Below are 6,393 nucleotides of genomic sequence, written 5' to 3'. Positions count from 1 at the left end.
CCCAACAAGTAAAGGCCCTAGTTTGAACCCTGGGAAAAAAAAAAAAAAAAAAGTAAAATGCATATAAAAAGGAAATAATGAGAAAGATGATCCAATCAAATGGCTTAGAAATAGATATAAGAATATGGAAAATGGGTAAACAAAGAACACAAACCACAAAAAAATGAAAAATTCCTCTTGGCTGAGGTGTTTAAAATGAAGATGGAGATGGTTCTTTAAGGAGATGCTAGTTTTGGAGTCCACCAGCAATGGCAGAGTGTGGGTAGTGGATAGGTATAGTCAGGCCTGTTCCTTCTCAGTATCATGAAAACAGGACAAACAAGATAGGGCTGTATGTAAACAAAGAACACAAACCACAAAAAAATGAAAAATTCCTCTTGGCTGAGGTGTTTAAAATGAAGATGGAGATGGTTCTTTAAGGAGATGCTAGTTTTGGAGTCCACCAGCAATGGCAGAGTGTGGGTAGTGGATAGGTATAGTCAGGCCTGTTCCTTCTCAGTATCATGAAAACAGGACAAACAAGATAGGGCTGTATAGAGTCAAGGCCCTGCCTTGCCTAATTTTGCTGGCCAGAACACTGATGCTACTTGGTGTGGTAAAAATATATGACAAATACAGCTGCCAGGTGCTATCTAACAGAAAGGCATGGACCTTCAGTACAGGAAGTGAAATGTGCTGTAAATCATGGATCACGAACAATGCATTTCATTGGAATTGCACAATCTTGCTGCTTCAGATTCCAGCTTTTCAAAACATGTCATCATGGGAGATAAAACTTGGGTCTATGATTATGCTCCTGAGACAAGGGATCAGAGATTTCACCCAATTCTCCTTGTGTGAGAAAAAGCTTCAATGAAAATCCAACAGGGTGATATTGATTGTTTTTTGACCTCGATAGAATTTTGTGACCTGAGTCTACACTCAGGGACACTATGGTGAACTGTCAATATTATAAGGGATAATTTTACAGGAAGCCATATGTATAGAAAACAGCCTGAGAAATGGGCAAATGTTTTTATTCTCTGTCATGACAATGCTTTGTGTCACGCATCACTTCTGGTAAGGCAGTTTCTGCCAAATAGAAATGAGATGTGTCCTCATGCACCTTATTCCCCGTGTTTGGTACTGTGACTTTTAGCTCTTCCCCAGTTAAAATGACCATGGAAGGTAAATGTTTTGAATCAACTCAGAACATCCAGGGAGCCATGACAGCACTACTAAAGATGCTCACAAAAGAGTACTTTCCAGAACTGCTTCAGAAAGTGGCAAGAATGATGGGATGAGTGTGTGTAAAGCAAGGGAGAGTATTTTGAGGGGAATTACTGGAAATGTGTCTTTTGCTGTAATACATTTTAAAGAATTATATTTCATTGCATTTAGGGACCACATTCACAGTAGTGGGCTCTACGTGTGCACACAGGTTCTTGGCAACAATCAGAAGTAACCACAAGCACCACCCGTCCCCCAGCCTGTAGACTGAATTAGGCAGATGCCTCTTTGCTCTGTAGCCCCTGTATCCATGTGGCGAAATCTGTCCACACTTCAGCAGCAGATGCTGTCAATGCCTCTGAGCATGGAGGAAGTGACCAAACCACCATGATCTGGGATGGGATCAGGAAACTTGGGGAACCGAATGATCCACTAGGCTCTGCAGTGTTTGTTCTTAGCCCCAAACCCAGCATGAATCTATATAGAACTGGTCTTGTTTCTCTTCACAGAGGTCAAACCGCCTGTTTTAAGTGAAAGTGCCTTCTACTTCCTCCTGTGCCATAGTCTGTGAATCCCACCCCATAGACAGCTCGGTGAGCTTGTGTCAGTGTAGCTGTTACTTTCAAAGTCCATGCTGTCTCTCAGGGTGGTAGCTTGCTGAGCCAATAAAGAGGAGAACCCATTGGTTTTTGGATATTTAAAAATGCTGAGACTTCAGATACCACAAGCAGTAAGGTCAGGTCGTAGGTCCCTTCTTAAGATGGCACCTAGTTAGGGCAACAGTAATATGTCATTGAGTTATGCAGTGTGGGAACCTCTCTCCTCCACAGCCACTTGATATGCAGACCCCAGACCTTCTGCCTGCTTAGACTGTGTGAAGCACAGTGCTAGATTCCGAGCTTTTGGAGATGACTGTGAGTTTCTCTTGCTCTCTGTTTGTCTATAGCTTTACTGAGGTGTGGAGTGTCTCCTTCTGCTACTGCACCGTCATATACTTGGTGTTGATCTGTCTATCTGCTTCTCTCTCCCTCCCTCCCTCTCTTCCTCTCTCTCTCCTAAATTCTTTTTTTTTTGGGTACTGGGGATCGAACTCGGGTCCTTGCACTTGCGAGGCAGGTGGCAGAACCACTGAGCTAAATCCCTGCCCTTTTAAAATTTTTTTAAAAATTAATTTTTAATTTTAATTTTTTTCCTCCTAAATTCTAAATATTTTTTTGGATTTCATCTGGTCCCTGACTTTCTACCATTGCACATTAGTAATTTCCCATGATGCTTTACCTCTATGCAGTTTTTCAACTGTTGTTTTTTTTTGTTATTTTTTTTTCCTCATTGAGTTTATTGGTACATTTTAGGTATACAGTACAGTTACATTCAATATTGGGATCTTCTACCTTTACATGACAGGTCTTGGTTCTCATTTTTTCAGCTATTGTTTTGGATCCGTCTCTCTTGGGGACAAAAATGCTGGATAACCCTAACCCCCCATCTTCCTCTGAGCCTTCTAACAAATTACTTTATTAAACAATCTTTAAGAAATACTTTTACTAATGAGTTGGATAAATCTTAATATGTTTAAAATCTTTCATTTACAAAGACTGTACTCAGAAATTCTGCTTAACCTTGCTGGAAGAGAATGGCAGTCAACAGAGAAGCAGTGTCACTCAGAGTTGTGGAGTAGCAAAAGGACACTGTTGAGTGTTTTAAAGCAAATTTCTTGGAGTGTTTTTAGAGCTGTAGCAGTTTGAGGTTATCATTTCTGTGACTATACAAAAAACAAGGACTCTTACAGCTTTCTTAAAAACTATATACTTAATGTGGTAGCTTTCATTCTTTGCTAGACATGGTGATAATTATGTTACTGTTTACCTCTAAGGCCCTTTGGGTACTGCTAAAGATAGTGTTATTTGACGCTCTAAAAATGCTTGTTTATAGTTTATTAGACTTGACATACAATACTTACTAGTCTTTTGAAAACCATACTCTCTAAAAGAGGTTTTTCCAAGATAGGAATTTTTTTTTACAAGGATTAAAATGTGAAGGAAATGTAATGTAGCTATATTATCTAAGTATGTATATCTATGTTTGCACCATAGCCCATTCCTCCAAATCTTTGAAGTGGCTTCTAAAAATATATACACTATAACAGAATGAAAATTATTTAATTGAAGAACATAAAGAGGAAACTGCTTATTTCTTTTGTCTACCTCCTCTTTTTGTTTTGTTTAGAGTTTTGCATACAACAGAAAATCCTTCACTTTTCAAACAAACCAAATCTTCTTACACTTTTCTAGATAACTGTCATAATAATACTTAAGGAAACATGGATCTCTTATTATTACCCAGTAATACTAGTATAAAGAAATTCTTTAATGTTCTCAAATCTTCCAATTTAGAATGAGTAGCATTGAGAAAACATCTTCAGGATATGGGGCAATTTGTGCACTACTAGATATAATATGTAACAAAAGCTCTAAGCAGCAGCTAAATGGTTTGAAGAATAAAAACAGTAAGCCACAACTTCACAGTAATCTGGCCATTGAAGTAAGGAGCATCTGTAATTTTTAAAGAGCATATGAAATCAGTGCTAAAGTGAGGCCACTACTAATAATATCCCTAAAATTGCAGCACCGTCCCAAGGCTTCCTTTGTATAATATGTATTGTGCCTTTCTTCTTTACTGTCTTAACACAGAATTTATAATTTAACTTTGCACGAACAACTTTAGAAAGATGAATAGAATGCTCTAATTGTACTATGCAAAGGAATAAAAATAAATCATATATAATGAATGTATTCCACCATGTAACTCCATTAGTGCAATTACATGAGAAGGCATAATGATATGCATCTATACTAGAGGCATGTTGAATAAAATAGCTAATAATGCAGATAGTATTCTGTTGTGCTTTACATCAAATACCTTGAGGAATGATTGAAGATAGCCTATTTTCAGAAGTAATGAATAACTCTTGGTTAAGTTCTGAATAAAATAAATACATTTTCTCCTTGATTACATGGTAGCATATTTGTGATCATTGCATAAAGAGTGCAAAATATACTTTGTATTTATGTGTAAATATGACACTTTCACTTATCACTTCATTCACTCAGCACCTACTTTGTGCTATGCATGCCTTGGCACGTATTCTCTGAACTGCTGAGCATACAGAGTTAAATAAAATAATCCTTTACCTAAAGAAGCTAATTTGAGTTTTTATTTGAAGTCTCCCTGTGCTGAAAACTATGTTACTTTGTTAAAATTATGTCTGAATGTTTGGTGATGGCCATAACGAGAAAAACAAGAAAAGAGCGGCCCACATTTCTGGTTTAGTTATCTCTGAGATTTTGGCCATAACTTCCTCTTTCAGAATGCTGTATACTTCCTCTGCATGTAGCCTTCAATTTCTCTTCCTTTATGACTCTTCCAAGGTATGTGTGCCTGAGCACCTACCATATATCAGACACCACAAAAAATTTTTCATCCATAAAACAATCTAGGCATAACTGTCCCCATTTTGCAGATGAGAACATTGAGACCGGACAGTTATTCAGCTTGTATTGGGCTACAGAAATAGTGAGGAGTAGACCTTGACTCAAACTTAGGTCTGTCTAACTCTGAATCCCATGTTTCTTGCCCTGGTGCCTTTCAAGTTGCCTCTGCAGTAGCATAAGGCAGGTACTTAACCAAAGCATATGTTAGTGTTTAAATATGGAATGTATCCCCAAGACTGTATTGAAGTCTTGATCCCCAAGGTAGCAATGCTCAGAAGTGGGACCTGAAGAGGTGACTGGGTCATGAGGGTGCTAATCTCATGGATTAAATTATTGATAAATTCATAGCTGAATGGGTTGGTTATTAGCAGAAGGGGCCTGTTGGAAGGGCTGTAGGTCACTGGGGTGTGCCTTTGAAGGTTGGTTATATACTGTCCCCAGCTCCCCCTTCCTTCTTCCCACTCTTCCACCTTTGTCCCACCATAACCTTCTGCAAGGGTGTTGATGCCTGTGAGCCAGCTGAGCATGGACTGAAACTCCTGTAACTGTGAGCTAAATAGACTTTTCCTCCTTTGGATTGTTTATGTCAGATAATTTGGTCATAGCAGTGAAAAGCTAATACAGCATCTCTGTTTTTATGCCTTTACACATTAGGGCTTTCACACAAGGCCATTTTCAAATATAGCTTGAATTTTTTTATGGGTATAGATAAATCACAAAAGTCTAATGAAAGAAGTAAGTCACAAAGAAAATAGCATGATTCCACTTATGTGAATTTCTGAATATAAATGTAAAAAGTTAAACTAGCATTTAGGACTATATAATATATAGTGTAAAAGAACAAAAACACAACAGGAAAAAACAAATGTAGGACAGTAATCAAATTTGGGGCTTTATCTTGGGACATGATGAATAGGAAAATAATCCATGAAGAGGGGTACAAAGTGTGTTTCATCATTGTGCTTAAGTAGTTTATTTCTTAACCTGAGTGGTAGTGCCATGGGTCTTTAAAAATACATTTATCTGTTTTATAAACTGTCCTATAGGTATAAACATAAATCACTAAAATCAGGGACAGAATGCCTATGACTGATCCCTAGAACTTAAAGAATAGGTACTGATATAGGAAGAAAGTAAGGAAAGCATGGTGTTTCTGAAGCCAAGAGAAAAAAGGCAATAAAGAACTGTGTCAAATATCAGAAACAAAGTAGAGAAACTTTCAGACAGTACATAAAAAGGGTCTTTAATGACTCACTAATTTTAGGATGAAGACATTATTTTGCAATGTCTAAGGACCTATGAAAAACAATGAAAAGGTTGGAACATTCTGATTTTTATGTGCAAAAATCACAATTCTTAGTCATATATTTTAAATGTCCTCTTCCCATTATACAGAACATTAATTACTCCATGGGTATATATTCAGTTATTGGAGTAACTGCAATTCCATATTTGATAGCTAAATTTTGGCAAACTTGAATTTGCCCCCATTTCTATAATTTGTTATTGAAATGGTAATGATAAAAACATTTGGTTCTGCCAAATTGGAATATAAATATCTAAAAAGCTTTTACTTTAAAATAGAGTTGTAGCCGGGGATTTAGCTCAGCATTTCGGTGGCCTGCCTTGCAAGCGCAAAGACCCAAGTTCAATGCCCGGTACAAAAAAAAAAAAAAAAAAAAAAAAAAAAAAA

At 37.2% G+C, this 6,393-nt stretch overlaps 1 pseudogene; it reads right to left on the bottom strand.

Moving 5' to 3' along the window:
• Window positions 1–6,393, bottom strand: part of LOC104870992 — a 9,130-nt pseudogene that overhangs the window by 622 nt on the left and 2,115 nt on the right.

Source organism: Fukomys damarensis, unplaced genomic scaffold (assembly GCF_012274545.1).
Source record: "Fukomys damarensis isolate Sample0158 unplaced genomic scaffold, DMR_v1.0_HiC HiC_scaffold_26, whole genome shotgun sequence".
In the NCBI taxonomy this organism is placed as follows: domain Eukaryota; kingdom Metazoa; phylum Chordata; class Mammalia; order Rodentia; family Bathyergidae; genus Fukomys; species Fukomys damarensis.
Note: the sequence above shows the minus strand (reverse complement) of the source record. Positions and strands in the feature narration are given on the sequence as shown.